This window comes from Ranitomeya variabilis, chromosome 8 (genome assembly GCF_051348905.1).
Source record: "Ranitomeya variabilis isolate aRanVar5 chromosome 8, aRanVar5.hap1, whole genome shotgun sequence".
Classification (NCBI taxonomy): Eukaryota; Metazoa; Chordata; class Amphibia; order Anura; family Dendrobatidae; genus Ranitomeya; species Ranitomeya variabilis.
In genome coordinates this window covers 149,845,164-149,872,272 of record NC_135239.1, presented here as the reverse complement: position 1 = coordinate 149,872,272, position 27,109 = coordinate 149,845,164, and the positions used below count along the sequence as shown (strand labels likewise).

General features: G+C 40.9%; 1 protein-coding gene across 1 annotated transcript in view; it reads right to left on the bottom strand.

Annotated features, from left to right (window-relative positions):
* Positions 1-26,432, bottom strand: part of GRIN2B (glutamate ionotropic receptor NMDA type subunit 2B) — an 820,631-nt gene extending 794,199 nt beyond the window's left edge. The window contains exons 1-2 of the mRNA XM_077276818.1: positions 26,309-26,432; positions 25,382-25,794 (exon numbers count right to left, since the gene is read on the bottom strand). The gene's annotated coding sequence lies outside the window, so the exon portion shown is untranslated. The remainder of the gene's footprint in view (positions 1-25,381; positions 25,795-26,308) is intronic.
* Between the last annotated feature and the right edge of the window lie 677 nt (positions 26,433-27,109).

Genomic DNA, 27,109 nt, shown 5'->3' with positions numbered 1-27,109 from the left:
TTTTTTGGCCCCCAGTTTTGTATTTTCCCAAGGGTAGCAGGAGAAATTGGACCCCAAAAGATGATGTCCAATTTGTCCTGAGTACGCTGATACCCCATATGTTGGGGTAAACCCCTGTTTGGGCACACGGGAGAGCTCTGAAGGGAAGGAGCGCTGTTTTCCTTTTTCAACGCAGAATTGGCTGGAATTCAGATCGGATGCCATGTCCCGTTTGAAGAGCCCCTGATGTGCCTAACCAGTGGAAACCCCCCAATTATAACTGAAACCCTAATCCAAACACACCCCTTACCCTAATCCCAACAGTAACCCTAACCACTCCTCTAACCCAGACACACCCAACCCTATTCCCAACCGTAAATGTAATCCAAACCCTAACCCTATCTTTAGCCCCAACCCTAACTGTAGCCCCAACCCTAGCCCCAGCCCTAGCCCTAACCCTATCCCTAACCCTAGCAATAACCCTAGCCCTATCACTAGCCCTAACCCTAGCCCTAACCCTAGCCCCAACCCTAGCCCTAACCCTAGCCCTAACCCTAACCCTAGCCCCAACCCTAACCCTAGCCCTAACCCTAGCCCCAACCCTAGCCCTAACCCTAACCCTAGCCCTAACCCTTGCCCTCACCCTAACCCTAGCCCTAACCCTAGTCCTAACTCTAGCCCTAACCCTAACGGGAAAATGGAAATAAATACATTTTTTAATTTTCTTATTTTTCCCTAACTAATGGGGTGATGAAGGGGGGTATGATTTACTTTTATAGCGGGTTTTTTAGCGGATTTTTATGATTGGCAGCCGTCACACACTGAAAGACGCTTTTCATTGCAAAAAATATTTTTTGCGTTACCACATTTTGAGAGCTATAATTTTTCCATATTTGAGTCCACAGAGTCATGTGAGATCTTGTTTTTTGCGGGACGAGTTGACGTTTTTATTGGTAACATTTTCGGACACATGACATTTTTTGATCGCTTTTTATTCCGATTTTTGTGAGGCAGAGTGATCAAAAACCAGCTATTCATGAATTTCTTTTGGGGGAGGCGTTTATACCGTTCCGCGTTTGGTAAAATTGATAAATATATAAATAAACACCGTGTGCACTGCTATGTATTGGTGCAGAGACTAGGTTCCCAAGCCGTATAGTACATTGTAAAAAAGTCTCGCACTCAACTTAAATCTGATAGATTTATTGGTACTAAGGTAGCACTGGAAACGTTTCAGCTCTTATCGAGCTTTCATCAGTCACGTGCTGTGCCTTATAGTGTGTCAGACGTGTCCTTATTTAGAATGCAGATCATGCATGATGCAGTCAATGACTGCTACTAACGATTGTAGAGGTGATTCAATATATGAGGCAAGATGCTTCAGAGCTGGGGAAGGGAAGCCGCCTGGATATATATATATGTTTATAGGGGCTGATAAAGGAGCCGCCAGGGTGCGTGTATCCACCTCTCGGACACGAATGATCTGCATTCTAAATAAGGACACGTCTGACACACTATAAGGCACAGCACGTGACTGATGAAAGCTCGATAAGAGCTGAAACGTTTCCAGTGCTACCTTAGTACCAATAAATCTATCAGATTTAAGTTGAGTGCGAGACTTTTTTACAATTTGGTAATATTGATAAAGCAGTTTTATTCGTCGGGTCAGTACGATTACAGCGATATCTCATTTATATCATTTTTTCTATGTTTTGGCGCTTTTATACGATAAAAACTATTTTATAGAAAAAATAATTATTTTGGTATCGCTTTATTCTTAGGACTATAACTTTTTTATTTTTTTGCTGATGATGCTGTATGGCAGCTCGTTTTTTGCGGGACAAGATGACGTTTTCAGCGGTACCATGGTTATTTATATCAGTCTTTTTGATCGCGTGTTATTCCACTTTTTGTTCGGCGGTATGATAATAAAGGGTTGTTTTTTGCCTCGTTTTTTTTTTTCTTACGGTGTTTACTGAAGGGGTTAACTAGTGGGGCAGTTTTATAGGTTGGGTCGTTACGGACGCGGCGATACTAAATATGTGTACTTTTATTGTTTTTTTTTTTTTATTTAGCTAAAGAAATGTATTTATGGGAATAATAAATATATATTTTTTAAATTTATTTAGGATTTTTTTTTTTTTTTTTTTTTTTACACACGTGGAGAATTTTTTTTTAACTTCTTTACTTTGTCCCAGGGGGGGACATTACAGATCGGTGATCTGACAGTGTGCACAGCACTCTGTCAGATCTGCGATCTGCTGTGCAGGGCTGCAGGCTTACCAACGCCTGCTCTGAGCAGGCACTCGGTAAGCCACCTCCCTCCCTGGAGGACCCGGATGCCGCGGCCATCTTGGATCCGGGACCTGCGGCGAGGAGGGAGGTAGGAGACCCTCGGAGCAACGCGATCACATCGCGTTGCTCTGGGGGTCTCAGGGAAGCCCGCAGGGAGCCCCCTCCCTGCGCGATGCTTCCCTATACCGCCGGTACACCGCGATCATGTTTGATCGCGGTGTGCCGGGGGTTAATGTGCCGGGGGCGGTCCGTGACCGCTCCTGGCACATAGTGCCGGATGTCAGCTGCGATATGCAGCTGACACCCGGCCGCGATCGGCCGCGCTCCCCCCGTGAGCGCGGCCGATCGCGTATGACGTACTATCCCATCGGTGGTCATACGGGCCCACCCCACCTCGACGGGATAGTACGTCAGATGTCAGAAAGGGGTTAACATTGCAAAGTATAGGAGAAACTTTGCAATTTCTCTACCTATTGATCCATCTATTATTATTATTATTTATTTTTATTATTATAGCGCCATTTTTTCCATGGCGCTTTACATGTGAGGAGGGGTATACATAATAAAAACAGGTACAATAATCTTGACCAATACAAGTCACAGCTGGTACAGGAGGAGAGAGGACCCTGCCCGTGAGGGCTCACAATCTACAAAGGATGGGTGAGGATACAGGTGGTGAGGATAGAGCTGGTCGTGCAGTGGTTTGGTAGATTGGTAGTTACTGCAGGTTGTAGGCTTACAGGAAGAGGTAGGTCTTCAGGTTCTTTTTGAAGGTTTCGATGGTAGGTGAAAGTCTAATATGTTGTGGTAGAGGGTTCCAGAGTAGGGGTGATGCACGAGAGAAATCTTGTATGTGATTGTGGGAAGAGGAGATAAGAGGGGAGTAGAGAAGGAGATTTTGTGAGGATCGGAGGTTGCGTGTAGGTAAGTACCGGGAGACGAGGTCACAGATGTATGGAGGAGACAGGTTGTGTGTGGATGGCTTTGTATGTCATGGTTAGGGTTTTGTACTGGAGTCTCTGGGCAATGGGAAGCCAGTGAAGGGATTCACAGAGGGGAGAGGATGGGGAATAGCGGGGGGACAGGTGGATTAGTAGGGAAGCAGAGTTTAGAATAGATTGGAGGGGTGCGAGAGTGTTTGAGGGGAGGCCACAGAGCAGGAGGTTACAGTAGTCGAGACGGGAGATGATGAGGGCATGGACTAGGGTTTTTGCAGATTCTTGGTTTAGGAATGTACGGATCCGTGATGAAAAATACTGATTACACTGATGGTAAAAATGGACACTGATGGTTAAAATGGGTATACTGATAGTAAAAACAGACACACTGGTGGAAAAAATGGACACACGGATGACTCACTATTGGTAAAAAGGGACACATGGATGGTGAAAACAGAGACTGAATGACACACTGATCCAAAACACTGACACCAGTAAAGGTTTTTCATGTACGTATTTAAACAGAGATATGTTAAGGAGTTCATGGGTTCTGACTTTGCAGGAGTAAACATAAGGAGAACATAAACTACTGTTTTCTACAAAAGATCTTAACAGTAACGGAGCCAAAAGATATTCATAATTGGTATAATCCGAAATTTCAAACATCATTTTCCGTCAAGCCATTCAAAAATGGAATACCAACCAATGTGATGTATTATCCAATGTACAACACTGAACAGCAACATAGAAATGCAAAATATGATTTGTGGCAGAGCAGTTTTCTCCTGCAATCCCTAATAAAAATCAGCAGTTTCTCATTAAATTGTCATTTTCCTTTGCTGGCCCCTATATCTCATTGATTTTACCTCGGATGCTGACATCTGTGTCCAAAGCGAGACGCTTAGTTAGCCGGCGTGCACCACGTTACGCATTCATAGCCAATGGGCAGAGTTGGAACTGTGCATGGATTTCAAGGTGTATAGGAGATACTGGTGGTCAGTTGGTGGCAGAGAACCTCATGTTGTGTGACATTCCTGCACACACTCGGGATGTGGCTCCACATTAGGCCCAGCTTCCTCCATCCTGCCACTGCCAATAATGCACCCCATAAAATCCGCCACATATTTACTTTTGTACTCTTCCATCCACCTCTTACTCCTCTGCTTTTGCTTTGTTTAAACCCACTTGCTGCTTGCGAGTGTATAAAAGCTGAGTGGACCTGCCGAGCTTCCCGTGTCTCTGCCATGAGTTACTATGGAGATAGCGTATCAGGGCTAACTCAGAATGCAGCAAGCCTCGTGTGGGAGGGAAATACAGCCTGTGCCTTGGCTCTCGCACCTGAATCCGCACCACCATTATCCTCAGCTAAGGAGTCCTAGTGTGAACACATTAACCCCTTCACTGAACGATTACCTGACACGCTGCAAATAAGGGAAGGAAGCGGCACACAACGACGTGGCCATTTTTGTGCACCATTTCCTATGTGAAATCTGATAGTACCAAAAAAATGGAACTGTGAATGGAAGACAAATACAAAATCATTTGCAGAGATACCGGCTGCCTAGTAATGGCGTAGGTAATATCACATTTTAATCCCTCAGATGTTAGGACACACAGTTTGCTCTATGAATTCTACCCCATAGAAATGTCCAACCCTAATTATTGCCTAAAATTGACATTTGCACATGGGGTGTCAGTAAAATTATCAGTATCACACCTATGTGGCAAAACTGTTCAGTGAGAATTATTAAGCATATTACAACACTTAAAATGTCATTGATTCCCCCAGTTGCAGTTACAGTATGTGCACACGGCTTTTTCAGGTGGATTCTGCCTGGAATGGAGGTTCTCCTAGACTTATATTGAGAGCTTGTGACTTAACTCTGACTCGCGGTCAGGCAGACGTTGCGGTCACAACATGGTGACGCTAGAGCTGAGAATGGCATCTGGTAAGTATAATTCTAAGGGGCAGGAAACTTAGACTAGCTGCACCACTTCAGAGCTGAATTGAAAAAAATGCTGGAGTAAGCAGCACCTATTTCATTAAGGCAACATTAGCCCCTTTCTGTCATTGGACGTACTATTCCGTCCATGTGGGGTGGTCCCTACTTCCCATGGATGGGATAGTACGTCATCACCGATCGCGGCCGGGTGTCAGCTGACTATCGCAGCTGGCATCCGGCACTATGTGCCAGGAGTGGTCACGAACCACTCCCAGCACATTAGCCCCCTCAAACATGATCGCAGTGTTCCGGCGGCATAGGGAAGCATCGCGCAGGTAGGGGGCTCCCTGCATGCTTCCCTGAGACCCTCGGAGCAATGCGATGTGATCGCGTTGCTCCGAGGGTCTCCTACCTCCAGATCAGCGATCTGACCCTATAACATGATGCCCCCCCCGGGGAATGTTATAAAGTAAAAAAAAAAATATTCACATATGTAAAAAAAAAAAAAAATCCTAATTAAAAAATATATATATATATTGTTCCCATAAATACATTTCTTTATCTAAAAAAAAAAAGCAATAAAAGTACACATATTTAGTATCGCCGCGTCCATAACGACCCAACCTATAAAACTGTCCCACTAGTTAACCCCTTCAGTGATCACCGCAAAAAAAAACAAAAAAAACAAGGCAAAAAAACAACGCTTTATTATCATACTGCCGAACAAAAAGTGGAATAGCACGCGATCAAAAATACGGATATAAATAACCATGGTATCGCTGAAAATGTCAACGCAAAAAACGAGCCGCCATACAGCATCATCAGCGAAAAAATAAAAAAGTTATAGTACTCAGAATAAAGCGATGCAAAAATAATTATTTTTTCTATAAAATAGTTTTTATCGTATAAAAGCGCCAAAACATAAAAAAATATAAATAAAAAAAGATATAAATGAGGTATCGCTGTAATCCATCAAACAGTATGGAACTGTATTAACATCCCCCAAAAAATAAATTCATGAATAGATGGTCTTTGTTCATTCTGCCTCACAAAAATTGGAATAAAAAGCAATCAAAAAATGTCACGTGCCCGAAAATGGTACCAATAAAAATGTCAACTCGTCCCGCAAAAAACATGCCCTCACATGACTTTGTGGACCAAAATATGGAAAAATTATAGCTCTCAAAATGTGGTAACGCAAAAAATATTTTTTGCAATAAAAAGCATCTTTTAGTGTGTGACGGCTGCCAATCATAAAAATCAGCTAAAAAACCCGCTATAAAAGTAAATCAAACCCCCCTTCATCACTCACTTTGTTAGGGAAAATAATAAAATTTTTAAAAAATGTATTTATTTCCATTTTCCCATTAGGGTTAGGGTTGGGGTTAGGGTTAGGGTTGGGGCTACGGTTATTGTTGGGGCTAGGGTTAGTGTTAGGGCTAGGGTTAGGTTTTGGGCTAGGGTTAGGGTTGGGGCTAGGGTTAGTTGGGGCTAGGGTTAGGTTTGGGGCTAGGGTTAGTGTTAGGGTTGGGGCTAGGGTTAGGGCTAGGGTTGGGGCTAAAGTTAGGGTTAGGGTTGGGGCTAAAGCTAGGGTTAGGGTTGGGGCTAAAGTTAGGGTTTGGATCACATTTACGGTTGGGATTAGGGTTAGGGGTGTGTCAGGGTTAGGGGTGTGGTTAGGGCTGGGATTAGGGTTAGGGGTCTGTTGGGGTTAGGGTTAGGGGCATGTTCGGGTTAGGGGTGTGGTTAGGGTTATGGGTAGAGTTGGGATTAGGGTTAGGGGTGTGGTTAGGGTTATGGTTAGGGTTGGGATTAGGGTTAGGGGTGTGTTTGGGTTAGGGTTTCAGTTAGAATTGGGGGCTTCCACTGTTTAGGCACATCAAGGGCTCTCTAAACGCGACATGGCGTCCGATCTCAATTCCAGCCAATTCTGCATTGAAAAAGTAAAACAGTGCTCCTTCCCTTCCGAGCTCTCCCGTGCGCCCAATCAGGGGTTTACCTTAACATATGGGGTATCAGCGTACTCAGGACAAATTGGACTACAACTTTTGGGGTCCAATTTCTCTTGTTACCCTTGGGAAAACAAAAATTTGGTGGGGGCTAAAAAACCATTTTTCTGGGGAAAAAAATAATTTTTATTTTCACGGCTCTACATTATAAACTGTAGTGAATCACTTGGGGGTTCAAAGTTCTCACAACACATCTAGATAAGTTCCAAGGGGGGTCTAGTTTCCAATATGGGGTCACTTGTGGGGGTTTCTATGGTTTAGGTACATCAGGGGCTCTGCAAATGCAATCCATCTATGTCTGCATTCCAAACGGCGCTCCTTCCTTCCGAGCTCTGCCATGCGCCCAAACAGTGGTTCCCCCCACATATGGGGTATCAGCATTCTCAGGACAAATTGGACAACAACTGTTGGGGTCCATTTTCTCCTGTTTCCCTTGGGGAAAACACAAAACTGGGGCTAAAAATAAGTTTTGTGAATTTTTTTTTTTTTTTTTTTTATTTCACGGCTCTGCGTTATAAACTGTAGTGAAACACTTGGGGATTCAAAGCTCTCACCACACATCTAGATAAGTTCCTTAGGGGGTCTACTTTCAAAAATGGTGTCACTTGTGGGGGGTTTCAATGTTTAGGCACATGAGGGGCTCTCGAAACGCAACATGGCGTCCCATCTCAATTCCAGTCAATTTTGCATTGAATAGTCAAATGGCGCTCCTTTCCTTCCGAGCTCTGCCATGCGCCCAAACAGTGGTTTACTCCCACATATGGGGTATCAACGTACTCAGGACAAATTGCACAACAACTTTTGGGGTCCAATTTCTTCTGTTACCCTTGGAAAAATAAAAAATTGGGGTCGAAAAGATCATTTTTGTGAAAAAATATGATTTTTAATTTTTATTGCTCTGCATTATAAACTTCTGTGAAGCACTTGGTGGATAAAAGTGCTCACCACACATCTAAATAAGTTCCTTAGGGGGTCTACTTTCCAAAATGGTGTCACTTGTGAGGGGTTTCAATGTTTAGGCACATCAGGGGTTTCCAAACGCAACATGGCGTCCAATCTCAATTCCAGTCAATTTTGCATTGGAAAGTCAAACGGCGCTCCTTCCCTTCCGAGCTCTGCCATGTGCCCAAACAGTGGTTTACCCCCACATATGGGGAATCGGCGTTCTCAAGACAAATTGTACAACAACTTTTGGGTCCATTTTCTTCTGTTACCCTTGGTAAAATAAAACAAATTGGAGCTGAAGTAAATTTTTTGTGAAAAAAAGTTAAATGTTCATTTTTTTTAAACATTCCAAAAATTCCTGTGAAACACCTGAAGGGTTAATAAACTTCTTGAATGTGGTTTTGATCCCCTTGAGATGTGCAGTTTTTAGAATGGTGTCTCGATTACTTTTTATCAGGCCCCCTGGCAGATTATCAGGGACCGCATTCTTGGGCAGGGAGGTGTATTTTGATTTCCAGCAGCTCATTAATTTCTTCTTGCTCTCTTAGCACTCACACACAGTGTTCACTACTAAACACTGAAGGGCATGCAATGAAAGATTATGTCCTGAAACCAGTGCCAGAGTCAGGATGCACTTTGTGGGCAGAGTTTGTACGACTCCCGAAGGATGGTACAAATATCCAAATGGCCTTTGGCAGAAAACAGATTCCCCACCCCTGAACAAAGCAATATAACAGTAACAACATACTGTCAGAAAAGTGTAAACTCCTCCTGCACACAAATAAGTCTGTATCTGTTGCATATCTGCCAACAGATACAACTTTATTGGTAAAGTTATGTTCAGAAATGCGTTAAAAACGCGTATGAGGTTTTTTTTTATCACGTCTCATTCATGGATATGGGGAAATTCCACAAATAAAACTCACCTTTTTTTGCTGAGTATGATTATTATCCTATGTAATCCTGTTCTTGCGCATTTCTTTATTTATTTTTATTAATTTTGATGTAATCATTGCCATTCTTATAAATAAAGGCCTATCTTAATTATTCCTGTGCTCATAGACTATCTGGTGATTTCTTGTTCCGTGGTGGTTCGGTATTGGTCTCTTCACTGCAGTGGTTTTCACTGATGGTTTTTACAGCACACCCTGATTGTTGATTTATCTAATTTTTTTATTTTTTATTGTTGATATGTGGCAAATGGTGTGATTTTGTACAATTGTGGGTGTACTGTTTTTTAATCTGTAGTATTAAAAATGCAAGGTGGACATGAGACCTCTATAAATAAATGCCATACACTTTTCTGAAACTGTAACATTTTTTGAGCAACGAAAATACAGCAAATACTCATCATGAGAACTTATCCTAAGAGGTGCCTCTTAATGGATTAGGTGCATCTTACAACAGCTGTGAACCTCTGCCAGGCATTGGGCAGGCTCTAGAATACACTTTTGGCGTATTTTCTGCCACCCAAGTGGCTACATTTTGGATTTGCCAGGCAAGCTTAGCCAAACCATAGCCAATAGAAAGCTATGTCCACTTCTGCTCCCAATAAAAAAAATGTACCAAAAATGTAAGACATAGTTGATTTTTAACTTGTGCTGTAAAAGTCTGCTTTCCTGAAGAACATTAGTGGTGCTGAGTGTGTTCCTCAGGAATCAGCTAATCTTGGGCCGTCACTCTATGGTTTATAAACATATGCAAATAACCCGAGATATAGGGCTTTATCTGCAGAATAGCTCACTCCCAGAGTTATGTTTGTCTGAATTGAGTAATAGTTTTTACTCCCTGAATTAGCCAAGTCACACATAAAGCCAGTAGTATACAGACTTTACATCAACTATTTTTTCATGTTTATGTTTTTTTTTAGCTAGAAAATGTATTTTCCTAACATTTTTCTCTTGAGTTTTGAAAAAAAAGTAGCAAAATCAGCACCAAATCTGCACTGTGTGAATTTGTCCTCTTGCACATTACAATACAGATCATGGTACATTTATTACTTGAGATAAAAGCAGGCTTATCAAGTAGAGAATTGACTGAACAATATGAAAATCACATACCAGGCTGTTGCTCCATCTCATGCGGTCTTAGGTACTCACCTGAATATCACCACCGCCATAAAAGTCCCATTTACTATCCCGCTATCATCGTGTCACTCATTTCCTAACAATTACCGGACAACACTAGCAAACAAATTTTGTCAATGATATTGTTTATTCATGATGTATTCAAAATCATCATTGCTGATGACATGATTGAAAAATGTAAATGGCGCTTAGTGACATGTAGGAATTGCTGCTTGGCGCACCGTAAGGTCATGGTGTTTGGTGGGGTGGACAGGACAGGACAGTACCAGGCAAGACTCATATGCTCTATTAGGAAATACTATGCGTACTGTTGGGAGCCAGATTCTGGAATCTGCTTACCAGGAGTGGACACAGAGCAAAGCAGGGCCCCGTGCAAGAACAGTATGTGGGTCCTATGCAGCCCAATAGCTCATCATAATGCACAATTCTACCGTTTTGAGTGGAAACGGCCCCCTTACCTCCGCTGCACAGGTTGTACCAATGGTATGCCCGCCTCTGCTGTTTACATATATTAGCCCTACCCCCAAATATTAATAAATATACCGCTATACAGTGACTGAATAAGAGTCCATTTATATAGTTTTTAGTTAAGAAAAGGTCCCAGTGAATAAGTTAAATGGATGCCTGTGACAAATTCCTTACAGTGGCAAATATCAGTTTGGACTACCATCTTACAAAAGCAAACATTATTTTTTGTATGGTCTCTACTTTATGGAACAGTGCAGCCTACTGACTTTACAGATTAGCCTTATGCTAGACTCAGTGATTGGCTACTGTGGTATAGACTTGAGCACTGCAGCCCATGTCAGCACCCTGGGGCACTGGTGGAGACTCAGCGGAGGACCCCGCGACAGTTAGTAAAGCGCAATTTGTTTGTTCTTTTTGATAACAGATTGCACCTGGGGACCAGGATTTTAATGAAAGGGGACAACCTCTTTTCAAATAACTGGGCATGTTACAAGCCAATATGACTCATCTTTTTTTTCCCTAATATCTGTCAGATTCAGCGGACCACCTAACACATTAGATAAGTCTGACAATGCCAAAATTTGCAGATTCAGCTTAAGTTTCTTTAATGTGCGTAGCCACCATACACGAGAAACTAATGAGCTCAATGTGACTCTTGACCCACCATTTGAAACATCGTCTTACAGATTCCTAGCACTCAATATATTCCATTTGATTCTATAAGAATAATGTCTAAATGGATCAGATTCTCATCATGTTTGGTCAATTTGTCTGTTTTTATCGTGAGTGTTTTATCAGTTTTTCTCGTATGCAAAAAAAAATGGAGGTTTCCAAATTTTTTAAGGCAAACAAAAGATTGTCTAAAAAAAAGAATACAATCCCAAATGATTGAAATAGATGATGAACTGAAAAGAGTAATATTTAGAGCTAGTCACACAAGATGAACTTCATGGGTTTACTTCTTCCTCCCTCTAATATTGATTTGTCCACACTGGGAGTAACATTAATGCGAATAAGAGGTTAATGCTGAATAAACATGGCACCCTTTTGGTGGCATTTACACACTGCTTGATTTTATTAAAAGCCAGGGCTTATGATGAGATTTTAAATGCCTTTGAATTCCTAATGTAACTATTTTTTATTCCTTACGTCGTTGGCTTTACAGCAAATCCAGGAAGATGGACAAAATACATTACCCCAGTCAACAATATCCCATTCCCTGATGCCGGTTGTCACACTGCCCCCGTACCAGGCAATACTCACTGTCTCTCAACTTTTGGTTGGCCCACAGATTTTGTATCTCCCACCAGTATAGTCTATAGTCACAGTCACAGCCGGCAACCGATCTCAAAAATTCCATAGGCCATCAATCCATCCATGGCATCCATCCAGGATCTCAGCCTAGACCTTCTCCCCTCAATGTCACTCTCCCAAGTCCCTGACTAAAACATTTGGCTTCTTAAAGGTCAAAATAATGAAGAATATTCCAGAAGCCAATCACTTGGGACTGCATGTGAGACCCCTCTACTGACGGCTCCATTGGGTCTACAATCTCCATCCACACAATGGGCCTAGTGGCTGGGAGAACAATGGAATGATTGAGTTCCTTGATTATCAATCTTGGTCTGGCCTTATGTATGCATAAGATCCAGCCTGCAGGTCTTCCACTGCTAATAGTCACTGAATGGAAACACTGAACTGACGAGCAAGCAAATCTCTAACAAAACACAACAATAACATAGTTGTACCTGGTGCTCCATGCTGGAAAAAGTCTGCATCCCTTAGAACTGTGGACTCCGTATCACGTGCATTGGTGCAATAGACTTTAGTAAGTAGCCAGCTGCTAACAGGGAACAAGAGGACAAAACTCCTGTGGCCAAAACATTCACCAAGTCTGAGCCTCTCTGAGCCATTGAGGACAAAAAGACAGGAAAGCTGGAATTCTTCTTGCTTAAGAATAAGAACAAATATTTTGTTCAGTAAATTCTCCATTTCATTCACTACAGTTTCCTGGTTTTGGATACACTTTCCTTTAACCATAATAGAATAAAACACTATTCAGTGATAATTATAACTGGCTACATTTCCATCATGAAAAATGAATAGTTATTGGTAAACTTGTATTTAAACTGGTGGGGTTGTTTTTTTTTCTTTTTAATTGTGGACACTGGAACAAATTGTACAGTAAATTATACGCTAATGCACCTACTTCAGGATGAACACACCCATGAATGGACAATTGATAATTAAATTATCACTTTTATTTCATCTCCTTGAATACATTCAATTAAATATTAAAAAGGACTGGTCACTATTAAATAATGGTTTCTAATTGAAAAACACATTTGCTTTAGACACTTAATTGATTTTAGTCTTGTCTTTTCTTTCTCGGCAGTTCTAAATGCCAGTGGCATTGTAAGAAAATATAAAAATGAATATTCTGAAGATATTCTATAGTAATATTCAGAGGATATTCCATTAGCTTAAAGAGCTTTTATTTCTCAAAACTTAAACTTAATACTGAAAGTAAGGAAACTTTTTACCCCACCAGACATCTCATCTTTATAGACAGCAATTATATTGACATTTCCAGCTATTATTTGGAAAAAAAGAAGTTACCACAAGAGATATATGTAGATTGTGTGATATACCTTTTTTAATCTTTTTAAATAATAGATGACTATGTGAAGATGAATACTGGCTATAAAGATGAAATGTCAGATGTGGTTTGAACAGGGCATTTCTCCACAGTGTCCCAGGAGCTGTTTTTCAACACAACGCCAAGCCGCATGTTGAGCTACTGTGAGCAGCCTGCCTGGCCTAAACGTGCTTCCGTAGCCTGCAGCATCTCCAGACTTGTCCTCCATAGAGCACATCTCTAATGTAATTGGTTGGCAATTGCAAAAGGAGCTGCCAGCAGTGGATTTTGACCATTTGTGTGTCCAAGTGCATTCTGTGTGGCCAACTTTTCCTCAGATATCCAATAATAACCTTATTAATAGCAGCCAAGGCATTTAAGTGTGGGAATTTCTGCATGTGCTGCTCATACATGATAATGAAAAAATCAAGATGCTTTGCAAACCGATTTTTTTCATCAATTGCATATCAATAACATGTCTATCGATCCTGTGATTTCCATCATTCCATGACTTTTCCTTCTTAACGTCACAATTTCAATGTTAAGGAGTATGTATGTGTATATGCCATATAGTTGTCCTGTGCATGTATACATAATATATTTAAAGCACTCTTGTGCCATACATCAGGAAAGTTTTAAAGAAGACATGGTCTTCAGTTGGTGATCAACATGTTACTCTAAAGTGGTAGGTCAGAGAATTATATTAAAAAAACAATACAGTCGACAACTTAGTAGATAATTCATGGTACTGTTAAAAAAAAGCCTAACCTGACAGATTACATTGTTCTCAGGCAATAACCTTCCATTGATCACCCATAAATAAAATTAGCCATATCAGCCATCCCTTATCTTATGAATATCATAAGACTTATCTTTATCTTAGAATACCAAAATGTAAATATATTTAATAAAATTTAGCAAATCATTTTTTTGCATATTTATAGAGAGGAGCAAATCTTTTGAAATTCAAATTTATCAGCTTTGTCAGTTTAAAAAAGAACAAAAAAAACAACATGATTTGCCATGAGTCGATTCACCTTGAATTGCAAGATTGCAAAGCTTCCAGCTGCACAGAAAAGGCCTGTATATCACCCAGAGGTCTGTATTGATCCTCTTTTAAGTTCTTTAATATAAAAACAGCCTTAGTAATGTCGAAAACATCAAGCCATATAAACAGATGGTAACTCGGTAGTAACAAAAAGCCCATTTAATAACACAATGCACTGGCAGACTTTTCATGGTTTTAACAATTAAAAAATTGTCCAAAAATTATCCTATTTAGCCTTTTATGATCAGCCAGATAGCTCTGTTGCTGCCTGTAAGTCAAAGAGAACAATTGAAAATTCTTGCACTGGAGTCTTTAAATAATTCCTAGGCTTGTGGTCCATTCCAAACCTGGTTGACCCTGCATTTTGTAAGTGACAAATGCAGGAGCCAAGACTTCATTATAACCATCTATTCACGTGTCATTAACACTGTGTATCCTATCAACATTGTCCTATCAACTTTAAGTGTCGAACATGCTGTCCAGACCTTGAAAAACGTAAAATCAGAGTTAGGGTATGTGCACACGCTGCAGATTACTCTGCAGATTTTTCCGGACTGATTTTGGTAAATCTGCAGGTAAACCGCAATTTTTTGGCGGATTTTGTGCAGATTCCACCTGCGGTTTTACACCTCCGGATTCCTATAATGGAGCAAGTGTAAACCGCTGCGGAATCCGCACAAAGAATTGACATGCTGTGTAATATAAACCGCTACGTTTCCGCGTGTTTTTTTCCGCAGCATGTGCACTGCGGATTTTGTTTTCCATAGGTTTACATGGTACTGTAAGCTCATGGAAAACTGCTTCGAATCCGCAGCGGCCAATCTGCTGTGGATCCGCAGCAAAATCCCCAACGTGTACACAGACCCTTAGACTACTGGTTTCATCATTCCAACCATGTGAATTAGTGACAAAAAATAATACTACAGTAGAATTTTATGCTCTTAGTCCTGAGCAGGGGCTTAAAGGGCCACTGTCACCCCCCTCCAGCCGTTATAAACTAAAAGAGCCACCTTGTGCAGCAGTAATGCTGCATTCTAACAAGGTGGCTCTTTTAGTTTTTGATTCAGTTATTCCCTCAATAAAGCGTTTTATAATTTGTACAAAATAACCTGTCCTTAGACCTGGAGGCGGTCCGAAGCTTCCTCGGTGAATCTCCCAACTGCCATCACTCTTCTCTTCTGGGGATGTGGTCGCCGCCCCCTGCGCGCTGTTTCTTCTTAAATCCGGCACCTGCGCTGTGCGTGCCTGCCTGGGGCAGGCGCAGTCTTCATTGTCCGTCATAGCTCAGATGCAGGGTGCCTGACTGCGCAGGTGCGGGCAGTGTGGCCACCCTGTTGCTGAATCCCCGCCCCACACTGTGTTATTCATTATGCACAGTGCGGGGCTGGGGTTCCTGGGCATGCGCACTGCGCTGTTCAGACGCTCCCCCAGCTTAGACACTCCCCCAGCTCCCCCACCTTCCAGCGTTGTTATTTGCGGCTGCTTCATTCCAAACACTGGCAAGGAAACCTGTATATTATGGCAACGCTGGAAGGCGGGGGACCGGGGGAGCGTCTGAACAGCGCAGTGCGCATGCCCAGGAACCCCAGCCCCGCACTGTGCATAATGAATAACACAGTGCGGGGATTCAGCAACAGGGTGGCCGCACTGCCGGCACAGGCGCAGTCAGGCACCCTGCATCTGAGCTGTGACTGACAATGAAGACTGCGCCTGTCACAGGCAGGCACGCACAGCGCAGGCGCCGGATTTAAGAAGAAACAGCGCGCAGGGGGCGGCGACCACATCCCCAGAAGAGAAGAGTGACGGCCGTTGGGAGATTCACCGAGGAAGCTTCGGACGCCTCCAGGTCTGAGGACAGGTTATTTTGTACAAATTATAAAACGCTTTATTGAGGGAATAACTGAATCAAAAACTAAAAGAGCCACCTTGTTAGAATGCAGCATTACTGCTGCACAAGGTGGCTCTTTTAGTTTATAATGGCTGGAGGGGGGTGACAGTGGACCTTTAATCCTGCACAGGGTTCTACTGAGGAACTTCATACCAGTCGAAACACACAAAAAAATCCTCATTTTTTTTCTATATGAGAATTTGGTTAAAGAAAATTGCAGTCTCGGAAATCCCCACATAATTGTTTAAAGAGAACTTGTCAATACAATTTTGCAATGTAAAGTAAAGAAATGGCTGTAATGGTGTTGTAATACGGATTAAATTAATGCCTTTGATAATGAATTCAGCTTTGTTTTACTCCTTTTATCACCATTGAAAACTTTCTGCTAATTAGATTTTGGTGCATAGGGGTTGGATTGTGCACTGTGTCTTCTTTTCCCCGTCTTTGATTCCCTGGCTCCTCCACCTGCCTCTGGTCTGTGAATGACAGGGCATTGCTGAGATTTCAAACAGAGGAGGCAGGTCATTCACAGACCAGAGGTAGGTGGAGGGGCCGCGGATCACAGACAGGAAGAATAAGACCCAGTGTACAGTCGAGCCCCAGTGCACTGAAACATAATTAGCAAAAAACTAATTTATACAAAGTTATACAGAGCTCATGAATATTCTTAACTATCTGACAGCAGGTTTACTAGTCCTCTAATAATAATCTCATAGTAGATAAAACAGTGATTTTATCAAAAGTACACAGCCCAGTAAGTGACATATTGCTGGAATCAGGGACTCTGACTATTCATTATGCTGCTATCACATTAGGTGGCAAAAACCTGGTGACAGGTTGCCTTTATTTTTTGTTACAATTTAACAAAATGTAATTTTCCATCCCAAAAAGGATGTAACAAAAGATACCAAATAGGAAAACTCAAAAAGCAAAACGTGGCAAAAGGCAGCAGTATTGTTGTGGACTGTACGGTTGCCAAATTGGATTAGTAAAACAGGTATGCAAAAAGGTAAATGTGTATTTTTTTTACAGTTTTATAAAAAAAAGTAACACTATTTTACCTCAAATTAACAAAATGGTCAGAATAAAAAACAATGTTGGTCGATATGCACCTGGAAAGCAAAAGGGGTCAACAGCCAATGGTATTGTTGTAGCTGTACACTTGGAAAATTGGAGTAGTAAAATACTGTAGGCATGGAAAAAGTTAAATGTGCAGAGCTTTTTTTATATATTTTTTTAGCAAGAACAATTAAGGGAATAAAGAATGGAATGTTAGGTCTTTTTATAGCCAGTTACACCTATCACACTCTAAAATAGTTGCTGCATTCCCTGCCTCAGCTTTTATAGTGGCTCTGATTCTTATAGTCCCTTCTGACTGGCTGTGCTATATGTGTTATGTAATAGCTGCTTGGAATTATGAGGATGCCCGCATGGCTACTCCTGAGGTCATGCAAGCCTTTTTGGCTGATGCAATCTGTGCCAATGAGTAAAATGACAGTGTTTTAATCATTATTTTTTGCGATTGGAATTACAGATTGTTTAAATTCATTGAAACCTGCAGATTTCATAAAATTTGACACAAAAGTCAATTTGCATTGAGTCAATTTGCTCATCTCTAGTGTTGAGCATTCCGATACCGCAAGTATCGGGTATCGGCCGATACTTGCGGTATCGGAATTCCGATACCGAGATCCGATACTTTTGTGGTATCGGGAATCAGTATCGGATCCATATTACTGTGTAAAATAAAGAATTAAAATAAAAAATATTGATATACTCACCTCTCCGGAGGCCCCTGGACATCACCGCTGGTAACCGGCAGCCTTCTTTGCTTAAAATGAGCGCGTTTAAGGCCTTCCATGACGTCACGGCTTCTGATTGGTCGCGTGCCGCTCATGTGACCGCCACGCGACCAATCACAAGCCGTGACGTCATTCTCAGGCCCTAAACTCCTCATTCTAGGAATTTAGGACCTGAGAATGACGTCGCGGCTTGTGATTGGTCGCATGGCGGTCACATGAGCGGCACGCGACCAATCAGAAGCCGTGACGTCATGGAAGGCCCTAAACGCACTCATTTTAAGCAAAGAAGGCTGCCGGTTACCAGCGGTGATGTCCAGGGGCCTCCGGAGAGGTGAGTATATCGATATTTTTTATTTTAATTCTTTATTTTACACAGTAATATGGATCCCAGGGCCTGAAGGAGAGTTTCCTCTCCTTCAGACCCTGGGAACCATCAGGATACCTTCCGATACTTGGTGTCCCATTGACTTGCATTGGTCTCGAGTATCGGTATCGGCGATATCCGATACTTTTCGGGTATCGGCCGATACTATCCGATACCGATACTTTCAAGTATCGGACGGTATCGCTCAACACTACTCATCTCTACCAAATGTCAGCTGCTTATCCTAAGTAAGAGTTTTAATGAATGAGATATCCCTGTATTTTTCCGTTAACAGAAGAATCCCATACTTGCTTGTTTACCTGCAACCTACAACAAACACACTGTAATTGATAGTCCCCTTGTGGATTTTCAAAAGGTATTGTGTCTGTAAGAGATTTTAATAGCCTGTGTCCCTACAGAGTCATGATCTGTGTTATTTCATTAGGCCAAGCCACACCACAAGCATTAGCATTCTGCATTAATGGGATAATTAAAGGATTTCATGGTCCACTTTCATTCACTGTGAGGACAAACAAAAAATAACGGAATAATTGTTCATTATTTCATATTAATTAACTTTGCTTGTTATCCATATTCGGGACAATAAGGAGCGGTAAACACATCCAATGTCACAGACAGTTTATTAACTGACAAAATTTGTATTAAATCTACTGCAGTATCTTGTAAACTATTTTTCTCACTTTTCGCTTCATGTATTCTAAACATTGTTTGACCATACCATAGACTCGGATTATTTTTTGAAGTAATTCTTATTTCTTTGTAATTGAAATTAAGTTCTTTAAGAAAAACAATTGAGTGAACAGATAACGTTGATATCACATTGCTTTACCGATGTCCCACCACCATTGGTGCCTGTACGTGGCATCACTCCACCCTTCTAGGCATTGCAGTCACATTTCATAATTGCATAGTGATTGATGGTAGGTTGGGGGCATAAAGAGGCCCTCATGGTGTGTTTATGTGACCCCTGGAGGTGACTGTATGATCATTCCATGGGTGTCATCATTTAATCACTAATAAGTAATTCCAATCTATTGTCCTGTCCTTTGCATAATACAAGCACATGTTGAAGGCTATCATATAATGCAATATGACTGCCACATTGTCTAAGGTACAGTTAGGGAGATATATTTAGATTTGGAATACATAGATAGTAGTTTGTGCCAACCAAACACATGGTGTATTTGCCAATAAGAGTTACTAATTTTAATAGCAATTTGCATAAAACTTAGTTCTTAATTCAATCAATGACAATGGATAATTGTTTATATAATCAATTGAAGATTGGAAATTATTGATTACCCGAATTGTATAAAATGTAACATACTTCTCCTTGGGAGTTAAGTCACAGTTAAAAAATACATGCCCAGTGTTCAAAAGAAACTACAGAAATCTATAACTTTAATATATATCGTCTAAATATCTACAAATATGTATTTGTATTAAAGAAGCATTCCTCCTCTTCCCATCAAAATTTCTATCCTATTAATATATTGCAGTCATCATATTATATAGCACTGTTTAATTACAGTTGCTCATTTTCCCTTTCTACCCAGATAATTTTTCTGCTTTCCATTTCTTCTATGACATGACGTGATTTAATATTGATTCGCTGAATCCTTCTAAGCTCTGTGTAGAAACAGGAGGTTAATTTTCCCTTTAGGAGTCATGAGTTGCTGCAAATGTCCCTGGCAGGTGGAGGCGGGAGCAGCCGGGTCAGGAGGTGAAGAGGGGAATGATAAATGCAAGGCAAGATACATCCTGTTTCTACATAGAGAAAAGAGAAGAATTAACTGGGTAGAAAGGCAAAATGAGCAATTGTAAGTACACAGTGCTATAAAATATGACTGCAATATATTAAGAGGATAAAAACTTTGTTGGGAGGAGGAGTGCTTGTTTAAGAATCAATGTTTTGCCTCATTGCACTTCAGAATGACTCTCCATATGATTATCATTCTACATACAATGCATATTTATATGAGGTGTTTCTGTTTGTATGATGATTTTATTTGCCTAGGACAAAAAATACCTAGCAATGAACTATCGGCATTGTGTCATTACTAGTACATACTGTAGTAATAGTAGAATATCCAGTTTCTAATATAGATATAATACCTATAGTTACATCACTTACAGTATATTTGGGGGATGTTAGGAGACTAGTGGTTTCATAATTAAAAGAGTGGTTCGAAACTAACATTTATTTCCTAAATGTCTGTCTATTTAATGTCATAATCTAATTTCTTTTCTAGCATACTTTCATTACAAAGTCTCGATCGTTCCATGACTATGCTGTATAACTGCTTTAAGGTTAGGTCCACATTGCGTTAGGGTGATCCATTTAACAGATCCGTTACTAAGCGGCACTAACGGATTCGTTAACGCGTCCATTACCATACGGTATCGTAACGCATCCTTATGCATGTCAGAATTGGCATGCGTTAGCGATGATGCGTTACTTTGTGATACCGCGTTTTCGGGTATATTAGGTCTAATGCACAGCGAACTGACTCGTTCGCTGTGCATAGACCTCTATTGCTAACACATGCCAACGCAATGGTACCATGCATTAGGGCATGCGTTAGCGCGATTGTAAAAAAAAAGATTTAGGGCATCAGTGTTAGCGCATCCGTTTAACGGATGGCACTAACGCGATGTGAACCTAGCCTAATATTTTTTATTTTACATATTTCCTGTTTCATGATGCTTCATCACTTGGAGGGGTGACGTTGGTCTCTGCTTGCTGGGTTCTCTCCTTAAAATGGACATTGACATTTCACTCTCTAGCTGGCTTCTCATTTCTCGTCAGAGCCGGCGAGGGAGTGCACTGTCACTATGCACCGAGGCAGTTTGTATGCATACATTGAAATTGACAATTGATGCTTGGTCAGTAGAGCAGGGACTACTAGCCAAGCCCCTGAAAAGGACGTCACTGATGACACTTTATCTCAGAGTGGGGACAGAGGTTTGGGAGGTGTCTATGTCTATCAAAAGTCAGACAAACCCATCAGAGGTCTCCAAATACAAGAGCAGCTCAAACTGTAACTAAAAATATATTTCTGTATTACTGTCCTAGTGTGAGATGTCATCCAACCGATTCTGGTAGAGACATACTAACAACAATACCATGAAAAGAAGCTTTATTTTACAACCTCTAACCCAGGAGGACAATAAGATTCATCCTTTTCTTTCTTTGTAAACCAGTAAAATATGTTCTTAAAAAAATATTAACCCAGGTCACAAATTGATTCTTTCTGCGAACACTGACATGTCTGGCATAAAAATGACTCTGTATGTAATTTACACACAAGTAGACAGCCTCCATGATTTATGGAAATTATACACTACAGTAAATAGTAGAATTAAAAGTTGAATAAAGAGTAGACAAAGTAAAAAACAAACCCACTATCCTGCTACAATGGACTGCATTCAGAATAATACATTGGGTATAAGCGGTAAACGGATGGCAGAGGGGACCCGGTAGAAGCTCCACACCCTCCATGCTGATGGTTTTCTACTTTTAAAAACTCAAGTCTTCAAAGGCTTTGTCTCTAAAGTAAAACAACCTGAGACATTGAGTTGCCTTTTTCTTAGTATCTGTTTCTGCGAAAGGCTGATGACTCATGTTACTTATAGCATGATGGAAATATAAATGGAAGTAGATGAAAGACACTGTGCAACATGGTGCATTGGGATCCAGGAGTTTGGCCTCCAAATACTCTCTACGTCTGGGCGTGGAAATTGTCATATTAGTGGTCACCCTACCTTCCCAGAAGCATATAGCAACGAGACATTATCCACAGCTCAATCCTGAAAGGATATTTATGAGGTTTTTGTTCCTTGTAGAATGTAATATCCAAACATTCTTAGTGTCACAGATAACAGAATATTAGACGTATCTCCTCACACACAGGGTGGTAGCGTTAAGCCTTCTTTCAGCATATGTAGACTACGTGTCACCCCCGACACTCGGCAGCCTGTGCATAAAGCGAATCCTGCTGCTGTGTTAAGATCCTCTCTATATGGGGCGGCTATATGAAGACTGTGATATAGGAGGATGTCGAGAAGCATCTGTTACTGTACTTCCAACACTTTCTGGATTGGATTATTGGCTTCTTTATTCCAAATCTTGTGGTCGTGACTTGCTGGCTGCTGTTCTGCTGCCACTCAATGGAAAATGAATGTGAGAAAAATGAGGGGCGCACGAACGATTACTCACAAGGGATACATAATGTCACATATACATTATAATAACATTCTTATTGAGGGTTTCAGTCCTGCTGTTGGTTCAGTGGCAATTAATATATGGCCACTATTAATATTCTAGTACTAATTATTGAAGCTACTTAGCAAACATGACAGTTTTTAATATATAGAGAAAAATAAAAAATGTAATAAGAGCATATTCACATAAATGTCCTATATGTTGCATCTCCATAAGGCCTGAACCCTGTGTGTGTTACACTGGATCTAATGCTGTCACTTACAGGGAGATTCTCAGATAAGAGCAAATCAAAAAGCATTCTAGCAGTATACCTTCCATTAATACGTACAGTGAGCTGCGGGATTCTACGTCAGAAGCAATGGGTCACTTTGGAAACCACATTTCCCATGATACCTCATTATCACAATGTTTTAATATAACCATTACTATATCTCCTTCTCTATGTGTACCGTATAAGGTGGAAAGCAAGCAGGGATTATTGTGGGTAAAGGCCCTGTAACCGGCAACTTCTTGTACACTTGTATGAGCGGAGGCATATTGTTGGCTTGCCCTTAGTGTCACTAACTCATCACTTTAAAAAAAAAAAAAATCCACAATTAATCAAATGTACCCATGAAAACAATTGAATGTTTTTCCATATCTTCAGAATACAGAATGATAATATCTAAAAAAAATTGCTAAATATGAGAAGACGTTTACACTGGTTGGTTAGAGGCCAGATTTGATTAAAAAAAATACAGTACAAGGTAGAGAATGGTATGTGCGCACCCCTAGTATCAGTGCAGTGTACCCACTTATATAAAATAAAATAGATATATTGTTTGTAGATAGAGAACTATCTGATTTATTGAAATACAATACAATGTGAGGTTTCTAAGTGCCTTTTAATACCATGGGTAAATGTAAATGTGTCCAGAGTGTAACAGGTCATTTACACACCTGCTGTCAAAATGCCATCCAAATCATGGCAGATCTGGATGGCAGAGGCTTTACCATGTCATTCTCCCCCAATATTCTGCCCCTGATGAGAAACCTGAAAGGCCCAAACCAAAGGGTATAGTGATAAGGTGATCTCCGACAGGTGATACTACAGGGACATAGGTGGCTCGTTAACGGTAGGATAGGCCCTGGTTACAAGATAACTAATGACTCTATATAACATCATCACAAGTCATTTCTGCTGGATTCTGGTAACTACACAGACATGCAAAGTAGCTGTTATTGTGATGTGGTTTGTAGGGAAGGAAGATATATATATATATATATATTTAGTATACACATATGTTTAAGTAATACCCATGATCTATGCTACATATATATATATATACATATATTTGGTATACACATATGCTTCGGTAATACCTATGGTCTATGCTACATATACTGTATAGTATATGCACATGTTTAGGTAATACCTATGATCTATGCTATATATATATATATATATATAGATATACACATACACATATTTGGTATATGCATATGCTTAGGTAATACCTATGGTCTAGGCTACGTATATATATATATATATATATATATATATATATATATATATATATATAAATATATACACAGTATATATAGAATATGCACATGTTTAGGTAATGCCTATGATCTATGGTAACTGTATATGTTTATATACGATATATGATGTACTGTCCACTGCTACACATTCCTGCCAATGCCTCATATTGATCACACTTTGCAATAAATTGTTTTCATGCAATTAAAAAAATGGCAGTGGCATCTGAAGCCTGCAAAATGCATCTGACATAGGTACGATAAATACATTCAGTCCTATACCGAGGCTATGGCACAATTGTCCATTCTATTATTAAATGCATCAATGAAATAGAATCAATAACCAAATTCAGCCCAAAAGTCCTTCTTGTTCTGCTTTATTCCTCAAGATGGTGAAATAAGAAGTACAATCAGTGAACAGGTGCCAAGCCGTGGTGGTATCTGGATACAGACAGGTTGCATTTACTGAACACTTGTGTGATGACACCTCGAATATATAGACTATACAGCCATTTTCCCACATATATCGGACATATATCTATTTCGTTAGCGTTCTTTGCTTCTGTATTCAGTGCAGGGGCCTCCATTACTATCCAGGCCTGAAACCTGCATTTACCACAGCTCTGCATCAGTATGTGACCCAAGTATTGGCAGGCCCATATTACAGACCACGACGTTGTACACATGTAGTGCACGAATGACAAGAAGAATGACGTATACACTGATAGCATGACATACTACAGCACAATGAGGAGCACATCACCTCCTAATGGCTAGAAGATATGCCGGTATGACTGCCCAGGTAATGCTATAGGTGTGCAGGGCTATGCACATGGCATTTCTGGATATAAATGCAAATATTCGGACTGTGAGGGAAGTTCTGCGTTCAGTACTAGCTACATTGTATCATTACTATTATCAAATGATGAACGTTTACTATAATGGGGTCTATGTCTAGATCTGGCACCTGATGACAATCCCTAACATTACGGGAGAGGGGGAATTCATAGTAGAAACGACAGAGAGCAGGTTTCTTCACAATGGCCATGCAGAGACTGGAGAATGCAACAGCTACTACAGGTATGAGGCACATCGCATGTGCATGCAGCAGATACAGGCGGCATGGGGAGCACAATCCCAGACTGCAGGTTATGGTGTTTTTCCATAGGATGATGGCTAAACATTGAAACACTGATATCGGAGCACATACCTGGGCTTGAAGACACAGTTCCTTTAGTCTGCTGGGTTAAAGCACTGGACATGGTGGGATTATGCTCTCCTCTCTTCTACCTTGCATATCCACATAAGCAAACGGTGTGCAGAAATACATAAAAATCAAACAAATCAAGACGATTGGGGATGTGGGGGTGACAACTGAAATCCCTTCGTGTTGCAGGCAAAATCCTTCCTGGCTTTGAGCAGCAAAGGCAAAAATTTTGTGAATGAGATGAACGAATGAAGGATTCTTCAGTAAAGCAGGCTTCAAGGCAAGGATAAGAGGCGCCTTCCGTGGTCAGATCCCGGAGCTTCGGAGAGGTGGCTCTAGAAGGCTGATTTGTTTCTTAGCTGATCAGTGCTGTTGCTATCTGCAGCATACTGGTCTCCTTTACAACACCCCCCATCCTACAGAGGAGAAAGAAGATTCAATCAATATTTTATTAGAAGACGCTGAAAAGGGGAGAACTGGCATCTAGATTTTCTAAACCCCAAAAATCTATAGAAGAGAGCAAGGGGATTGGAAAAAAATGGTCATGTATTATTCAACAGACATGTTCAGCCATATCGTACTCTGAATAGGCAGACTGCTAAAGATAGGCAAGAAGAGAGGCAAACACACACCTATTGTAAATGCCACAAGTCATTCCTATCAGAGCCATTCATACTGTACATAGATGTGCGAGTGCGTATATATATATATATATATATATATATATATATATATATATATATATATAATTAACCCTGTGCATACGATCAGCATTCACATTCGTTACATGGCACCGATATGGTTGTATACATGGATGGACCGTGTCAGCCATCGGGGATGATGAGCACCTTACACATAGCGCAATTTACACTTAGTGATAAATCAGAATTGGCGAATGGCATAGATAGAGAGGTGCGATGATGTACTTACAGATATGTCACTCACTTCCAACCCTGTATCGTAGAGACCTGATTTCTTATCCCATCCACGCTATACACACACTGCCAGGATCTGGGAGAAGGGAGAATTTCCCTGGTAAGAATCCCTTCCCTGTGACTTGTGCTGAAACTGATTGGACCTCCAACGTCATGTTCTGTAAAAAGGGAGAAGGAGCTCCCCCTAATGGTGTGATTTAGAACTGTAGCAAAGTTTTCTAGTGGGACCTGCTGAAAATCCAGCTGAAACATTTACACCAACAGAGCAGCTCTTTTAATGACTTAAAAGATTTAGAATGTTACCAGAACTAACTACATGAACACTTCTCACCCTACAGGCTTGGAAATGAAAGATGCATGTGTTTGCTGGGAGTACACCACCCAAATAAAGTAAGGGCTAGGTTTACCCGGAATAAATCCATTTATGTACTATTAACGTGTGCTTTCAAGTGGTAATTAGAAACTTCCTAGAACAGTGCAAATCAAGATGCTAACACAGGTCATGTATGCCCTCTAACCTTACAGGACGAGGAGGGCGAGCATCTTTAAATATATTTGTTTCCTAGTTTAGGGACCATCTACCTGATGAAGGAGTCACCCCAACTTCAAAGCACGCATATATGAATAAGGTACCAGAGAACATGCCCCCTTGTCTTCACTCTGTGGCAGTGCCCGGGAACCACTGCACGTTTTCCTGTATAGTTTGAATACGTTTCTTCCCACCGGCGTCTGGGTCACCGGCCGGAGCAGGTGCCCTTCATTCTTACAAGTACGAAGTTGTGCCAGGTAACAGCCC